This window comes from Malaya genurostris, chromosome 3 (assembly GCF_030247185.1).
Source record: "Malaya genurostris strain Urasoe2022 chromosome 3, Malgen_1.1, whole genome shotgun sequence".
NCBI classification, from domain to species: Eukaryota; Metazoa; Arthropoda; class Insecta; order Diptera; family Culicidae; genus Malaya; species Malaya genurostris.
Genome location: NC_080572.1, coordinates 56657905 through 56677421, shown reverse-complemented (window position 1 = coordinate 56677421; position 19517 = coordinate 56657905). Strand labels below are relative to the sequence as shown.

Sequence of the window (19517 nt, the reverse complement as noted above, 5' to 3'; positions counted from 1 at the left end):
TTTCCTCGTTCCGTAGAAAATATTCCGAGAGCTTAGAGTGACTGGTAAAATTTCGGAATAAATTTTTCGATGGGTGATTGACAGACCCGAAAACAATCGTACTGGATTGTTGTGTCAAAACTCTGACGAAAGTCAAACAAACACGCTACTCTAAAGCCACGAAAAAATGCATGTGTTCTCAAGATAATGGACAGCCATCAGATATATAAAATTTAAATACACATTAATTGAAGTGCGCTGCAGTTCCACATTGTCAGTTTTTCGGGGATGGAAATGGATATTTCCTAGTTATTTTTGTTTCATTTTTGCGTAACGATAGTAAATAATTCCATTATTATTTTCATCCGATGATAAAAAACGACTTGAAAGCGTAAACACTGTAATATCGAGTTTTACCAAAAGTACTGCGAATAAATAATCGATTCCAAGGATATTGGATTACCCGTACAGCTGCCTTTGTCAGAAAACCAGACCATTTTTTTTTTTCATTTTCGAATGAGTTCCTCACTTAAGATAAAAAACATAAATAATCACCGGCGCAGTATGCAAAAACGCATCGCATGACCAACTTGCACGAAACTAAAAACTTCCAGCAGGCTGAATCCTAAATGTATCAAAATTCAAGCCCAACAAAGAAAAAACAAGGAAGAATTAATCGTAAACTGCACCACGTAAAACCACCTGCCCCCGAATGCTTCGTTCTGATTTGACCAAAATCTCTCTATCTGATCATCCAACGGCCAAACAGCGCAGCAAAACATTTCAGGGAATGCAAAAAGCGGAAAGGATGGACAGCAAACAAGACCACGGCCGTACTCAGGTACAACAACAGCTCAACTGGCCCTAAGGGTTAAAACCAATCTGCTACAGAAATAACAATACACTTCATTAATCCTTTCGGCCATATGGACGACCCTTTTGCCTCTATCATCGTCGTTGTCGTCGCTAACGGTTCGACAGGACCTCGCATTCATTGCGGCTTGAATGAGCAAAAAAAAATCGTGAATGCATATTTTCCGTTTAAACTCAAGCTTAATCTCACCTGCTCGGCTTTGTTCGGCGCTGCTGTTGATTTTGCATTTTGGATTAGACGAAAAAGGTTCTCTACCTCCTTTGTGTTGCCACCCTCGCCAACCGCACCGCAACCGTAAAGGAGTCTTGCCATAATTTATATGCAAACTCATTCGGTACAGTGGGTAAAATGTTACCCGGATTGTTCGGTTCTGTGGTTGATCTTTATTGTCTTTTGAAAAAGGTCAAACTATTTCTAACATTTTTTTTTTCAAATGGTTATGGAGGAAATATGACAACTCCTAAAAAAATTTGTTATATCGATTTTCCCAGAATCAGTCAAATTTGTGAACAAAAATACTGAACATGTTCCAAATCGAACCCTACACTGAAAAAACAATCGATAAAAATCTAAAGTCCATTTACAAAAAAAAATCTTTTTGATTTTTTGAGTGCCTTTTTGTCAAAAACTGAACTAAACTGACAGTCAAAATCACCCTAGGATCCAATGGAACTCAATTTGTGCTAGTTCCAAGTTTGCTATACCTTTTTGATTCACTTTCCTAACAGTATTCAAAGAGAAACAGTCTGAAAAGAGACTCATGAATGAAATGACAGAACTAAAAATTTCTGAAATTTAAATTCTCGCCATATTGAATTATTGTTAAATTCAAATGGATGAAATAATTGAACGCACGTACCAAAGCAGTGGAGTGAAACTTTTCTAAACTCATTGGGATTCAAGATTGTATGAGATTAAAGTTAAAGATTCGTTCCTTCGCTTTATTTCCGAAGCATGTTCGAAATAGGAATGAATAAGAAACCAAATTAAAAATGTTTCTCCAGACATTTATTCCAATTCCTAAGATCTATTTCATTCTCAAATGAAATACATGATGATTTATTCCTCTGCTATCATTCGTGTAAAATCACTTCTCGTTCCTGTAAAATCCTAATCGCACGTGTAAACTTCAACTCTCGTGTAAAACTACGCCAACATCGCATTCTTCGTCTCAACATTGACGAATAGTTCAACACTCATTTCTTTCAACGATTTTTTGTTTAATGTCGATCATTATTTTCATTTCAATTATTTGACACGGCTTAGGATCTTTAATGTTCAACGGAGCCAGCACATTTTATTTCTGTGAAATTACTTTACTCTTAATTTGCTATGGATCCCGCCGATACCCTTTCTATTGGGGGAGACTACCATCCAGTAGGGATTAGAGATCGATTGGTTCATTATTCACCTCATCGCCTACTAATTCGTGGTCTCAATTGATGTTGTTGATGATGATGTTGCTGCTACTGTTGTTACTTCTGTTGTTGTTGAAAGTATCGTTGTAGGATTTCTGTATCATGTTTCCGTTCCGTTGTTCATTGATAACACCTGATGGTTTGTCTGCTGTGTGTGTTTGGCTGTTTTTGGTTTCGAGTAACGTAGTGAACGGTTTGCTGACGGTATTGACATGTGGCTTGCTGTTTTTCGTAAGTGATCAAAGATCTCCATGACCACTTTTCGTCGTGGTCGGAATCACATATGAAGGAATTGGTTACGTTAAACGCATGCGTATGATACGTACTCCTTGCAAAACAACGTGAAAAAATTCTCCCTGTGTTCTCTTGCTATAAAAAGAATGTTTCCGAATTGAGACAAGTCTTATTGCCTTTCTCATATAGAAAGGTTATGCAATCACTTGAAAAACCGACTAGTGAAAATTGGTCCGGAGGGCCAAGTGTCATATACCATTCGACTCAGTTCATCGAGCTGAGCAATATCTGTGTGTGTGTGTGTGTGTGTGTGTGTGAGTGTGTGTGTGTGTGTATGTATGTATGTGTGTATGTGTATATGTGTCAAATAATCTCACTAGGTTTTCTCGGAGATGGCTGAACCGATTTTGACAAACTAAGATTCAAATGAAAGGTCTCGTGGTCCCATACGGAATTCCTGAATTTCATCCGGATCCGACTTCCGGTTCCGGAATTATAGGGTAAAGTGTGTTCAATATTGTACACCGTCACTTAAACCGGCGAAACAAAAAACGTAAAAAAATTTCTAAACTGGTCTCAAAACTACACAAATCGATAGTCATTATCAGTAGGCAACTAAACAAACTGATTCCGGCTATCCTGGTTGCCGGTATCCGGTTCCGGAAGTACCGGAAATAGTGGTCAAATATACCATAATGGATCTCACGCACTTTTCTCAGCGATGGTTAGACCGATTTACACAAACTTAGATTCAAATGAAAGGTCTCCGAGTCCCATACGGAATTCCTGAATTTCATTCGGATCCGACTTCCGGTTCCGGAGTTATAGGGTAAAGTATGTTCAATATTGTACACCGTCACTTAAACCGGCGAAACAAACAACGTAAAAATTTTTCTAAACTGGTCTCAAAACTACACAAATCGATAGTCATTATCAGTAGGCAACTAATCAAACCGATTTCGGCTATCCTGGTTGCCGGTATCCGGTTCCGGAAGTACCGGAAGTAGTGGTCATATATACCAAAATGGATCTCACTCACTTTTCTAAGCGATGGTTTGACCGATTTTCACAAACTTAGATTCAAATGAAAGGTCTCGTAGTCCCATACGGAATTCCTGAATTTCATCTGGATCTGACTTCTGGTTCCGGAGTTATAGAGTAAAGTGTGTTCAATATTGTACACCGTCACTTAAACCGGCGGAACAAAAACCGTAAAAACTGTTGTAAACTAGACTCAAAACCGTTATTCCCAATCTTAAGGTCACATGAAATATAAATCGTCATTTAGAGTTTGATGCCAAAATTGTATAAAATCTTCAAAATTTGAATGAGAACTAGTAGAGTTTGTATGTCATGTTAGTTGGTGGTTGTACGAACCGACTTTGATCATACCGGTTCTCGGGTTCCGATGCCGGAAAAGCATATAATAGTGAACCCACTTCGTTTTCTTAAGGTTGACCTACGCAATCAAAGCACTTTTTTATGCTGTATGTTGTACTAGTTAATGCACAAACAATCTCTTGGTTTCTTTCAAAAATCGAAGAAAACATTTTTGAATACAATACCACAATATTATACATGAGAAAGGTATCATTACACCACTAGGTGAATTAAAACAGGTTTTTCCGGTTGGAATAAGATAATCCACACGAATTTCCACGGGCACCGGTATCTTGTACTTCACATTTTCTTATACGACTTAGTAAATGTTGGTATGAAATGAACGTATAATTGAAAATAATCTGTGTTAACCCATCAATTATTGCATGTAATATAATTTTTTCACGAGTTTTTTTCTTTTTTGCATCGTGCATACCCTGTAATTACAGAACCTGTGGACAGTTCCAGATAAAATACAATAGCAAATTAGGGAGCTAAAATATCTTCTATTTGATTCTAGGTTAGTGAAAAAGGTGGGTGGGTAATGTCAGAGACATAACTGGATGTCGTGAATACGAAAACAACTGACATGTTCCTTAACACTTCCGAATATCAATTAGTTGATTAATTGTATGAATTATGCAAGCATTCCCCTTTTTCACATTTTTCGCAAAAACAAAGAAGGTTTCACTTGATCTCGATTACTGTGAATTTCACACAGCGAAAAATGCACAAATCTAATCAAACAGTTCTAGATTTGCACTAAACTGAGGAGTTTTACCTCCGATTTGCTAAGAAGAAATCCTAATAGTTCTTTAGAAAACTTTTAGAGCCATTGGAACGGTTGATTTTGTATGATGCTCTCCACCGGTTTCCCCTTTTCGTTGCTTTTTCACCAATACAAACGACTAGCAGCTGTGACGTAATCGCTCTTGTCGGAAGCGGAACTAGCTTTGCAAACGACACACAATACATCTGCTCGCAGTGGCGATAGAATCCAAACTGATCCAATTTTTGTTAAGAGGTTTCTTTTTACGTTTTTTTTAATCTCTTCCTCAGAACACGTTCTGCTTGGCTGGTGTTGACATGGGTCAAATGAGACAGGTTTTTCAATAGTGTACTATAGAAATATTTCAATGCTGTTGCTATACACGTTTAAGTTGAAAAATTTCGATTCTATAGGTGGTTAGATTATATAAATCCTTTCACAGATCACTGAGCTATGAGCCTTAAAAATATGAGAAAGGCAAACGCGCCTTATGAATTATCCTCTTTGATACTCGTGCATACCAAACATTTCAGAAAAGTTTAATTTTGAATTATTGGAGATTATGTCACACAATTGAAAATTTTATCATAATATTGTGATCATATTTCCGATGGCATGTAGCAAAAATTATGTTGATTCGTTAGATACAACAAGAGATATTCATGATGAAAAACTTATCACTCTCTCAGAGGGTAAATTTTGAAAAGGCGCCCCATAGTAAAGTAAGTCGTATTCACGACAAAATGGTTCACAGAGATGGGTGAAAATGAAGTGGGTTCCATTTGGAGCTTTTGACCAATATTTCCGGTACTTCTGGAGTCGGATTCCGGGCACCGGTATATCTGATGTGAGTTTGTGTGGTCATTAATTTGAAAGACCTGTGAACCCAATGAATTTCTATACTATTATTGAGAAATAAGTTCATTCTTACCTTTCCTCTATGATAGAAAATTATACAATTTAAAGTTTTACTTCACCCTGCAGAGGCAATTGGAAGTGAACTGAATTTGATTCGTTGTGTTGTATGAAGTTTTGTCATAGAACTGCTACTTTTTTCACTTTACTCACCTGGATGCATTTTCGAAATTTCACGTTGTTACGAAAAACGTTGTTTAATTAGTCAAGAAATAGATCCAAACTCAAAACACGACACAGAATGTTTGTTTAGCTCATTTGTAGTCCTAGATCAATTTTGCGGTTATGTCTCTGAACATACCTACTCCAAGTTTTCTTATAATCTTTGTTTCGTTGACTGCAGACTGCAGAATCAAATGGCAGGGATGAATTTCCTGGATAGAAAAGGTTGCAGGTACTCGTATTCAGCGTATCTTTAAGATTCTACCAAAAAAAACCGCTCATGCTTTCCCGATAGATTGTTTGCAGTATTAAGTTAGATTATTTTACTTTCGCAGTGTTTAAAGTTCCAAATATGGCCACTTCCGGTTTATAGATATTCTTTGGAAACTTTTATAATTGGGATACTTTTGGAACGGATTTGAAGATACGATGCAAGAAAACAATGTTGGAGGTTGTGCCGAAACCCAAGATGGCGACTTACGATTTATCCGCATTTCTTGTAACCCTTAGATTAGTTTGCTTAGCGGTTCAAGTTGAACTGTTTAAGTTTGCACTAAGCAGTTCAGTTTGAACTGCTCTACATTGACGAGTCTAAGGCGAAACATACAGGAAAGTCGTATGTGTTCTTTCAAGGATTCAAACAATACAAAATTATACGTTTATGATTATGATAAATAGAAAGGTTTTCGGAGTTTCCGACAACAAACTTTATCTTCAAGTTACTCTGAAAAGTATCTATGCTTATTTTTCAAATCCAAAAATGAGAATCTCAGTAGTATTAACTTATAATATTTTTGTCCGATATTGCACAAGAAGTTTATAAAAGTTCAATTTTCAAGGTGGAGGTTTACTATGCTTCTTATATAAAGGCAGCAATCTCTTCTGGAGACACTCAGATCGATAGACTTCTGCATTTATAGTTCCGGTAGTGAAAAAATGGTTGACTTCAAACCACTTCTGCTTCTTGTAGGTTTTCCGGTGATTTCGCCTCTTGATTCGCTTAATCATTCCCACACTTGTTCCTGCTTTTTTGGTCAAATCAAGTATTGACATTGATTTGTTATTCATAATTAGAGATACCACTTTCTTGTCCAGTTTCGGGTTGGAAGAGCCTGGTTTTCTGCCTCTTCCTGTTAGCTCATCCAAAGAATAGTGTTCCCCAAACTTATTAATGATGGTTTTAACACTGGCATGACGAATTTCAGACCGCTTCGCCAATTTTCGTATAGTAATACCGACGACACGACCAGACACTCCGAAGAAAAATCAGAGTAAAAAGTGTTTGTGACCGATTTACCGCCAGTTACCACAAATATAGCGACCCCTTGTTAATCATTGAAAAAAATATTTCCAGCAACCCTTTCCTGGTTGCTACAAACTCGTTACCAAGAAACTATTTTGCAACACAAATAAACAAAAACAAACTATTCCTCAATCAGAATAAAATGTTTTCGTTGGGTTTCGTTCGCAATTTTTGGCAATATCATAAAAAAGGTAAGTGAAAAACTCCGTTGTTTAATATAAATCGTCATTACATTAATAAAAAGTAGAAAAAGTACAAAATATTTGTTCTTTGTATTTTTGCATCAGTGCTCTTCTGACATATAACGAATTACCAAGCGATGAACAAAACTGAAGCAAATAGACTTTCCCATCGGATACCGTCATCTGCTATAGAGCATATTCAACCAATCGTACGGAGTACAGACGACAACCATGGTTTACTGTAGCGAGAAACCTTCCATTGTACATTATAACAGTTTAATAACAAATTAATTTTATGGTTGAGAAATAAAAACAATTGTGAAAGCAAAATTGCAAAATATATTTGTGTGTTTTATAATGTCTCACGTTTTTATGTTGTAGGAAATATATTTATGATGTAGGAAATATATGAGAAGTACTTCCATGTCGTATCCCAACATTTTTTTTAAACTGAAGACGTTCGTGATCTACAAGTTCAAAAACACATCTTTATTTTTTAATGGGAATGCCATCCCAAAAAAAACCAGGTTTCAGTAAATACAATCTTTTCTGACTCATGGACTTCAGTTTCTTTAAACCTCTGAGCTACAGCGATTTGTCGAAGTTGTTCTTTGAAATCCCATGCCATCTCATGCTTTATATGTCCTCAGAATAACATAAGCTATCGCAGTAGACTTACTTCGGTGGAACATTTATCTGATGCGACGCTCGCTTCTCTAATATTCACCCCGATTCTGTATTTCGTTCGAGTCGGATTATTTCGATCGAACACGAAATTTTGCATTCTCTATCTCGGTCGAGTACGAATTTTCCATAAAGAAGCATCGCTCGACCGAATTACAGATTGCAAGTTTTTAATTTCGATCGAAATATTCCGATTCGATCGAAGTAGAGAATAGCATTGATTATTCCATTTGAATTTATTGCTAAAATGGTGACTTCGTTCCCGTGGCTGCGATTAAACTGATCCAGCTCTTTCAAAAAAAGTTATAAATTACATCCAAAGTTAGAGCTTCCTAAAAGTGTAAATTTGGTATTTGCCGGCAGGTCAGCTGCACTCAGTGGTTCCATTTAGTGAGAAAATATCAGTTTAACGTCCAACTTAAAACATTTCGTTGCAATCAAAGATTCATTAGTTCCACCCAATACGATACCGTCAATATTACCTACTTAATGAATTACATATTTGTATTTTTTTTGCATTACATTATTCTTTATTTGTAACTAACCTGATTCACCTCAGCTTTCTGTTTAAAAATCGATTTATCAGAAAATTCTACCACTTATTTCGGTGGGTTTAGAGTGAGTGGCCACAAACGGGTTCCATATTAACCGACAATGATAAGCGCAGTTCCCATGACTAGAGTACCATGAAAAGACTCCCACTCGAGGTAGTTGATAAATCCAAATTTAATTTTCCGCGATTCGCAAAACGATTTGGAATTTGTTTCGTTTACGTTTCTCATACACAGTAACCAAGGTTATAGTAACTATTATTCAAAATCAACAATTTATCAACTTATGTTGCCAGTTCCAAACTTTTTTGAAGCAATTTCGTTTTGACATTACCAGTTACTGAGGGGTAGTTAAATTTGCAATACAGTTTTGATTCGCGAGTGGCAGGTCGTGTCGTCGGTAATACCCTTTTCATTTAGCCATGTGTCCAGAACCTTAATATTCACTTCCTTTTCAATACGCGACATTTTGAAAACGCAGAATTTCAAACGCACAAACAAGTAATCAAACGAAAGCTGACTGCCAAACGCAAAGCATGCTGTTATCAGAGTATAAAAACCCATCACAAATACATGCGTACAACACAAATGTATGTCTATAGCTTATTTTCGATACACTCCTTAGGTGCATGGGAGAAAAATCTGCAGCGGCAAATGTTTTGAAGGTTTTGCACAGCTGCCGCTCCAGAATAAAAATCATTAAACTAATGTTGAACAATTTTGAAACACTATTGGTACACTTCTCACTGGAATGTAGTAACTGTTGAAATTCGAGTTCTGAAGAAAATGCAATCGTATGAAAATGATCATGATGTTGGTGGAATAATTATTACGAATCGTACAAAATCAAAGTAATCCATGCTGTTGGAATGTCTGAAAATAACAACCAGGTCAACACAGTAAAGCAAAACGTACGTCAAAAATTAACGGATCTATTTCTCACGTAAACTGTCTTATTTCGGAGATCTAACAACATTATACATATTTTCGTTTCATTTTTCCCACTATCCACCGAACGGATCGGGCCACAAAATACAATCGACAGAATGAACCCCGGAGAAATGATTTTTGTCACTGTCACCATTGCTACTGAGCAGATGCGAACATTACCTGTTGGAATAAAGTATGGCGCTATTGAATTTCTGTGAAAAATAGATTTATGGAACCACTCACTCATTTGGCAATGAATGGACCAGGACTCAGGTGAAAGCGAACCCTTCATCTTTGGTTGTGATCGGCACTTCGAAAAGCGATTTGAATATCTTTTTTCGAATCTGATACGGCAAGGACAATATGTTTCTTACTTACTTATGGAAATATGCTCTTTGACCGAAACGTGGTGTCTGTGGGAATAGCAATAAAGGATGGTTCCCTTCAGAGGAAATCGAGATAAAGCAAAATTGAATATTCATTGTAGCCCTTTGGGAATCGAGATGGTAGGAAACCGCAGCCCGAAACGGCGAGGTACATAAAATAATTGCCACTACATATTATAAAATTTTATTGACAGCTTCAAACATGCTTGCCCATCGGTTTGAAGTGAAATAACATTTATTGCTATTTCCAGCTAGCATCAGCAGCGAGGTCTTATAAAAATATATCCGACAGAGACCGGTCATCTGATCCAATTCGCCGCCAACGATTCAAATTCCGAAACGGTCGGATCGAGGGGGAAAATGCTCCGCTAATCATAAATAGCTCGGCTGGTGTGGCGATGTACTGCCGGAAAACAGACATAAACGATTTACACACTCCAAAGGCAGCAACAGAAGCCACTGTGTCTGGCTGGGCTTCCACACGTTCTCCAATAACTCCCCGGTCGGTTTATTGCTTTATTTTCCAGTATCAATAAAACATCTGTGTGTTCCATGGATTGGTGCAAGCAAGCACCTGTGGGGCGTAAGAAGGGCAGCAACCGAGGAAACATTCCGCGAAAGTTGATCCATGACCGGAGGTAACGGGAACTAAACTATATCCAAACTCTCGTCCGACCCCGGTAGAATTGGAATTCTTTCTGTGTGCTGGAATGGTAACAGCTTCCCATAGAGTTATCGCATTACCCCGGGCAACCCGAAAATCCGGGTGTGTTGTAGCAACTATCGAGTTTGTGGGTACAGACACCGACTGTCGGACAGACTAACGAAGTGGTTGCTCTCCCGCGAAAATGTGAGATGAAATTCCTATCTTGGCTAGTTACGTGGGAAAATGAAACTGGCATCGTGAATCAGAGCCAATCAGATAGAATAAAACTCTCCACACGTCAAGTGATAACGAGTCTAATTTAATTTGTTGAGCAGCCGTAAGACATCTTCAAGCAAAATTCGATTGAACTAAATTTTTGTCCATTCATCAGCTAAATGAGATCTAATTTCAAATTATAAGAGTAAACTTTCCGTCGGGGTAAATCCCCCTGCCGCTGCTTGTCTAAATTCCATCGGCACCGAAAATGTGAACATTTGCATTGCTCCCTACCTCGGTGTTTCCACCAGTGCGCAGTGAATTATATTATTGAACTTTGGGGGCCAGCGGATTAGGTCTTTCCGTTTTCTAATTTCATTTCTTTGGCTCCACGGGAACAACGGACCTGAGCCAGCTGCTGCCGGCATGAAAATTGCCTGGAATTTTTGAAATACTTTTCGCTCTACGAGTTTATATACCTACTCTGCAGAAATAATGATAATCCCCGCGGTTAGCAGACCCTCGCGTTAGAGTTCTGCTTAAGAAATGAAAATAATTACCGAGCCCCTTTCTGTTTCCGAATCGGTGGGAGATTTTCGGTTAATTATCAATTAAAAGCTTCTAAATCGGACTGGCAGCATTCCTAGATGCGAACGGTGGTTTCGAATTCCGGCAACATGAATTAGACGCTTTATGCTCCAGATTCCAATTTCATGGGCAATTTTAAACTCAGCAAAATTACGGCATGGTCTCATAGAACAAAAAACCTGTTACCAAGTATAGACTGCTAACATAAATTGTCAATGTCATGAAAAACACCGGATTATATCAGATTAAAATTGCATGAAGGTTTAGTATTCTGCATTCATCCTAACTATAAGGATGAGTGTGATTCTGACTGTCCTTTCGAATTTAGACAACCGTCCTAGATAAGTTTCTTTTTCCCAGGAACAAGCTTTGCCGTCATTAATAGCATACACGTACACCGCACCGGCATTTTCTAGTGAACGGATTTATTTTTTAACCAACTAAATGGTAGATTGAGTTTTATAATGGATTCAAATTCACGACTCGAAATGTGCTGTGAATAGTTGTTTTTATATGAACTGTTTAATGTTTTAATCCTACATGAATCAATTGAAAGGCAAGCTAAATTTGCAGAATTTAGGGTATTTCACGACTGATTCTTAATTCTCTTTATATATACGACGGCTTTTGCGACAGAAAAAAAATTCATGGCATTTATATTTGAAAAAGGTTGCACTTAGGAAACACGTTATTTAATGAATGTTCGAAATTTTTATACAAAAAGATTATCATCCATCGTTGTGATCCAACTCAAACTTCATTAATTAATTATTAATACATTGTTTTCTCTTAAAATTAAAACTTGAATCGTCATTTAAAGATAAATTTGGCAAAACATGCATTTCACGTTATTGCCCTTCTCTACAGAGAGGTAATAGAATTGCTGGAAAATTGACTTTGAACGGAGCCTCGGAGACCCGTAGTGTTGTATACCGTTCTTTTTTTTTTCAATTATATAATTTATTAAGGCACACTGCTTAAGCTCTAAGATGCCAAGGGCTTTTTCTAATTTTAATTTACAAATAACTTAAAACTAGGATAGTATATTAAGATAATGTAATGACTTTGGCAGATCCCGCCTTCAGCTGGCAATCGGCACCGGCCGGCGTACTGAATGTAACACGTTGGTAAGTATCTTGGTATTAGCCGCTTTTTTCTGTCCGTGTGGGTTCGCGGGGAACACCCCCAGGCTACGAATACCAGGCGGGTGGCCCATATTCATCTCATAGACTACAGCGGCCGTCCGTGGGCAATAATGATGATGTTACGGAGGAAAACGAAAAAAAAAAATACAGAGAAGTAAATATTACGGAGAACAGAGTAAAAAGGGGATATGGGAACAAAATGACTAAGAACGACAAAGATCTAATTAGTTGACATCGAGATGGTGAAAAACGTGGGAGGGGGAAGCAGAAAATTTTGTGACAGCAGAAAGATCTTGTTAGTTCCAATGAAGATGGTGGACAGACGAGGGATGGGGAGATTCGGGCGGATGTTAGTGTCGAACCTGTGGGTGGAGTTTCTTCTTAGCATCAGTCGAGGAACAGGGGTAACTAACGCAGATTACACTTGTATATTAATGTGTTTAAGGAATTTATATATGAGTAACATATATGATATATCCCGACTCGCCAACACATCTCGAACCGGAACATCAGGTGGTCTACCTCGGGCCCTGAGGGAGTCCTTTAAAACAGACCTGGCGTCACAATACCCCACACATGACCATACGACATGCTCGATGTCCTGATAACCGTTGCCACAGGTGCAGAGACCGCTCTCCATGACCCCAATACGCCGAAGATGTGCGTTGAATGTGTAGTGATTAGACATGAGCCGAGACATAACACGAATGAAATCGCGACTCACGTTCATCCTCCTGATAATGGAATGTAGCCATCGTCCCAGTTCGTCATTACTCCATGAAGTTTGCCAACTTTCAAGTGCTCTTCGACGAGAAATACTGAAAAATTCATTGAAGCAGATTGGTCTTTCATAAATATCACCTTCTAATGCGCCCACTTTAGCCAATGAGTCTGCCTTTTCATTTCCCGGAATGGAACAATGTGAAGGGACCCAGACTAACGATATTGAATAAGACCGTTCAGATAAAGTTCGCAAGTGTTCCCGTATTTTCCCCAGGAAATATGGGGGATACTTTCCTGGCTTCATTGCCCGGAGAGCTTCTATTGAGCTTAGACTGTCCGTGACAATGAAGTAATGGTCTTTGGGCAACGTTTCAATGATCTCGAGGGTGTACTGAATAGCAGCTAATTCTGCGACGTAAACTGAAGCCGGATCACTGAGTTTGTACGAAGCGGTGATGTTCTGATTGAAGATGCCGAAGCCTGTGGACTCGTTGATGTTTGATCCGTCAGTGTAAAACATCTTTTCACAGTTGACTGTTCTAAATTTATTATAAAAAATATTTGGGGCCACTTGAGGGCGCACGTGATCCGGAATTCCACGAATCTCTTCTCTCATGGATGTGTCGAAAAACACAGTAGAATCAGAAGTATCCAACAAATGAGCACGGTTGGAAACAAACGAAGAAGGATTAATATTCTGAGCCATGTAATCAAAATACAAGGACATAAAACGGGTCTGAGATTTGAGCTCGACAAGCCTTTCGAAGTTTTCAATCACCATCGGATTTAAGATATCGCATCGGATTAGCAATCGATATGAGAGATCCCAGAATCTATTTTTCAACGGTAAGACGCCCGCAAGCACTTCGAGACTCATCGTATGAGTCGACTGCATGCAACCTAAGGCAATACGCAAACAACGATACTGAATTCTTTCCAGTTTAATGAAATGGGTGTTCGCGGCGGATCGGAAGCAGAAGCATCCATATTCCATTACGACAATATCGTTGTTTGGTACAGCCTGATCAGGTCTCTTGTATACCGTTCGATTGAGCTCGATGAGATCGAAAAATGTCTGTGTGTGACCTTTCAAAGATTCGTTTACCGCTCAATTTTCTCATAGAAGGTCAAACCGATTTCAACAAGCTTAGGTTTATTTGAAAGATTCTATTGCAGCAAGTTCAAAGATCAAATGGCTGTCAGTTCTGGTTCCAGAGATATAATGGTATAAGTGACGTAACCAATTAATCGCACATTCGCCTGCATAAATTTCTCGAAGATGACTCAACGAACTTAAGTTTATTTAAAAGCTACAATGTTTAGCTTATAGCGAACATTTCCGGTTCAGAAGATTTAGTCTCATATGCAGGGCCGTAGCTAGAGCCTCGGGGACCTGGGACAACAAATGAATTTGGGGCCCCCCATACGGGAACCTGTTTTTTAATTTCAATGTACCCCTAGGATTGACTACACAGAAAGAAAAGATGAAACTTACACGACATGTAAACCGATAGTACTATTAAATAGACATCAGTTGAAACGAAAATCTGATTTAAAACCATGATTGATGTAAAATTACATTGAAATTCATTTAGTTTTTCAATGAACAAGACTGTATATTTACAAACCGCTTCGTTTTGTAATGTAAATATCCATTCAATTTCCTGCTCCAAATATGTGCATGAAAATAAATGTAAATTCACAAAATATTTTTTTCTGTGTATAGAAAATTATTTAATTTAGGATATTTTCATGGGCTCTTCAAAATCTTTGCCGAGGTAATGTTCTTTGAGGGCCAACAAAAAAATCGTTTTTGAACCTATACGCGGGCGACTCTGACCGTAAACCGAACACGTTGTACGCACCCTGAACAACAACGCATATAAAAAGAAAAAATAAACAAACTCGCATAGATGCGTGATGCGACCGAGAAAATTTTCAGAGTGAAACTACGCGATTGGAGTCCGATCTAGAGCAACATTAGGTTGCTAAAACAAATTCATCAAAAGTTGTTTTGGCGACTCTGGGTGAGCTCTCGGGCTGCTCTGATCAATAAACGAAAACGGTATTAAACTCGTTTGAAAGCTAATAGTAGGTTTTTGATGAGCTTAAAATATTAAGGGCTGAGGCCAGTGTGTTTTAGGGTTATTTGGAGGGCTATTTTCACGCTTCAAATCCAATTTTCTCATAAACGGAGAAGAATATCAAAAAACCCAACTAACAATCTTTTAGAAAATTAGTTTAGATTATTCTATGAAAATTTCAGAACGATTCATTGACATTAGCGGTCGGGAAAATCTTTTTTTTCTGAAGAAAGAATTGCATAGCTGAAAACGCCGTCTTTCAACTTGTTCATTGAATATTTGCCTTCAAAAGCATGGATGCGGCCGGTGTTGGTGATTGCCGAAAATTTGACAGAAGCTGCTATATTGCTATCTATATTGTATACAACATTTTTTATCTGGTAGTGAGGTTTCTATGCCCGGTGAAAAAAAAACGGCGGCCCCACTGAAAAATAGTTGGCCAACACGTTTCCTGATGAAAACAAAACAATATGTAAAAGCGATTCACACGCAGCATCAAGCGACAATCACCTGCATGGAACGATTACGGAACAACAACATTAATTGTAAGCAATTCATATGAAAGGACATTACGTCAAGTTCACGGAACATTTTAACGTCGGATACGTGAGCAATATTCGGCTAAAAAAAATAATAAAAATAATCTGGACGTCGACGGAAGTTGATTGATCGTCTGGATCGTGTTTAATGCATGCGTTTCCGGTTGAAAACAAACCAATCTCATTTGCATTTGTGGTTGTAAGTGAGCTGTCAGAGAGCCTAAGAAGATACTACCAGAGCTCGAGTCTCTCAATGCATGAACCGCGAGAGAATTTTGCTACATTTCTTCGCTCCACTTCATACTCTGAGTATTTCACGCCCTTAAAAAAAAATTACAGTCTGATAATGATCGTTGCTGTGTGGAATTTCCCAAGAGAGAATCGCAAGTTGACAATTCTCGGTTAATTTTTCAAAAGGGCGTATAAGCAAGTGACAGTTTCTCTTTAATCGCTCTCTTTTTCGATTATTGTGATGTGATTAAAAAGATTTTCTTTTATATCACTATTCTGTTTGAAAGTCGAAAGTTTCGGGTATCATTTCATGCAAAGAGTTGAGTGATAAACGTGGAAACCGCTTGGTAATTAATAGAAGAGAAAGTAAACTAAGAGAAACTATCACTTGCTTATACGCCTTTTCGAAAAATTAACCGAGAATTATCGCAGAAAATCAAATCGATGATTCAACTTGTTGATGCTCATACTAGGTTGCAATATTTCAAAACCCTTGTGTGGAGCATTCACATACATTTTCATAGACACAACCTATACAAAGGTTATAAGCACATAGTTAGAATAAGCGGCAATAGTAAAATGATTCTATCGCAATTATCAACTGCCTGTATTGAATCGGATCGCGAAACGTGAATAAGCGATCGTTTGTTGCTTCAGAGAGGATCCCCACAGCAGCGTGCTAACCTATGACTCTCAGAAATGTCATCGAGAGAAATTCGCTCTCGCACTGGTGTCTATTCTATGTTAAACGAGCCATGCCGTGTTTTTGTTGTTGCGATGATATCCGTCTCTCTTTGATGGCACTGATTCAATCGTGTGAAGAGTTGCCAGTGAGTGTTCTTTGATACGATAAAAGCCATCCTTGCGCATCGTTTCTAGTAGATAAAATTACATATTTTAGATAATTAGCGGTTGAAACTTCGACTAACAACAAATATCATGGTTTTCTCTAACAGCAACGACAATTTTGCTTACAAAGGTTCGCTTCGAATTTTACATAGCATAGACTCTACTTTTAAATCGCGTCCTTTATTTCAACCAGAATCAATATTAAACAGATTTGGACTCTTATAGTACTCCGTTCGTCTTACGCGAAAGGCATTGATTTTCATTGGAATTCGGCTCATTCTTCACATTTGAAAAATTTGCTAAATGACCTTGATCATCGAGTTTTGGATTGATTTTATCAGCTGCTCTCGTCACCATCAAACTAAACGGTTCTTCTGAGTGCATCAATTATTTCTAGAAATAAGTAAATTTCGCCTATATACAAGTGAGTATATGTGAAAGAACAAAAACTGTTGCCCAAATATTACAAGTAAACAGCTCGAACAACCCCATAGAGCTAGAAAAACGGTACCGCCATTCACCTCAGCTCCAGTAGTCATCTCATATATGAAAACCATTATCTAGAGCTAGATCTACTGTCTCTGCTCGATAAATTGACTTTACGGGTAAGATGAAAATAGCACCAAGCTTTCTAGTTTCAAATTGATATAACAGCAGTATTGCAAAAATTTCGAGCTATTTTTTCTGCAGTTTTGCTTCTTAGAGTCGAAGCAGAGATATTCATCACAATCCGTTGATTGAATGTCGGGTATTCGGCCAAATTACATGGCGACAAATGAGATGACTAATGGTACAATTGCCCTATATTTTTAGAGTACCAAATTGATCTCCTACTATTTCTTCCTGGACACAATTTTTGCACAATCTTAAGTTTCCCTGCTTCATTGATTTGAATGAAGTGCATACAAAAATGTCCTGTGTCCTTTATAAAAATCAGTCTGGGTCAAATTGGGTTCTCCATCCGTGCATAACATGTGGGTAACGTGTACAAAATTTCATCCAAATCAGGGTATTTCATCCAAATCAGGGTATGTTAATTATTTTCAACTCTTATTTTAATAACAGTTCTAGATAAAAGTTTTAGCTTCCAACAGGATGATCTAGATAGCTCTTATTGGATACATTCAGAACAACTTCCATCAAATTTAAATAAAAAGTATCTAACAGTGTGGATAATTAATATTTTAAAATTTAATTTAAAAAAAGAACATCATTCACAAAGTGATAATACAGCTCCATTTGCATTAAATAGAGCATCAGCCGATTATGTATTCCATCGATTATGCACATGGTCTTTCCTTACCAGCCAGTCTGTCAGTACTGAAAGCTGCTGGTGGAGATTGCATCTAACATATGTACATGTTTTTTTGATCGGTTGTTGAACTGGTGAGGCGGTAAGAATGTCTGAGGTAAATACGGTAAATTATGAAAATGCGAAAAATCGATTTTTCGATAGCATCACGCGTCATCAGGTGAGTGGCTGTGAGAATCGTTTCAATACAGCAGGAAAATGAGATTTCTTAATTTCGAATCAAATGAAATTAGGAATCGTATCGGTTCCATTTTCTTTTATTTTCTATAAACAAAATTGGAAAGAAAACCTCTTGTAATCAAAGCAAAATATTAATCTCTACAGTTTTATTCTACATTAATGCATCTGAAAATTGTTTTTCAAGTAATAACTTATTAAGACGGACGACGTCATAAACTAAACTTATTTTCAGAATTCATACTGCTGCAATTATCCTTCAAAAATATTGCATTTGAATGATCTTTCCTGGAATGCATAGGAACGTGTGCCACAGGAACAGCACAGTTAATTGCACGTCCCCATCAAGAGAATATACTGTCCTTGACCGGTAATAAAACTGTTCAATTTTCGTCATTTTTGCTTTGTTGTCCGGTGTCTAATGCATGCATGGATGCATGCATGACACTATAAAGGACACTGCATCACTGACTAATCCAAAATTGACAACCTTCGCATGGCTTAATGAGAGTCTCAACTGGTCCCAACCTTGATGTCCGTCGAAAACAGGACGACCCCCTAGTGTGTTGGTGTGCAGTGCGTCGTGTGGCCTCTCGTGTTGGCAATTATCTAATAATTACTCTCCCTTCCTGTATGGAAAGGTTCCTACCCGGTACCTACGGGCTCTGTAGACGCATGCATCCAAATTCAAGGCTCAATTATTCAAACTTCTAGGCAATCAGTTTTTCGCCTCCTGCTTTGTCCTGTCAGACCGGACGGACGAAAGCTGCAACCTTCAGCAATTATTACACCAAATAACCGTATTTTTTATTTTCTTCGTCCAAACCTTCGCTTAACAAAATTCTACTCGTTTGTTTGTGTACGGGAAGGTCTGAAGTTATTCCTGTTGAACAAAGCGCAATAGACCAGTTTCGCTGTAAACAGTATACTTTCTGAGAATTGGTTGTTCTAGTTATTCAAGTCGTTCCTATTTCAAACTGTGACTCGCAAGTCAGTATCATCCGACTATTATCGAAACAAAAATAGCTATAATTGTTCTTTATTTATGATAATTATCACTTCTGAAAATTTTCACCTGAATAACTTATACCTCCCATTGCCCGGCTCGAGTACAATTCGATGTTTGTTATTCAACGTCCAACGGACGGTGATCGCGTTCCACAGTGTAACCGTCGGTGCTGAGGAAGTTTTCAGAAGTTTCAATGGGCATCCGCATAGAAAATAAACCGGAGAAAATTTA

The 19517-nt window shown here is 37.9% G+C and overlaps 1 long non-coding RNA gene across 1 annotated transcript; it reads left to right on the top strand.

Moving 5' to 3' along the window:
- The first annotated feature begins 9340 nt into the window (after positions 1-9340).
- Positions 9341-10345, top strand: LOC131437015 (uncharacterized). The gene is made up of 3 exons (XR_009230686.1): positions 9341-9394; positions 9497-9915; positions 10019-10345. It is a non-coding gene; the product is annotated as an uncharacterized LOC131437015 (long non-coding RNA).
- The last annotated feature ends 9172 nt before the right edge of the window (positions 10346-19517 follow it).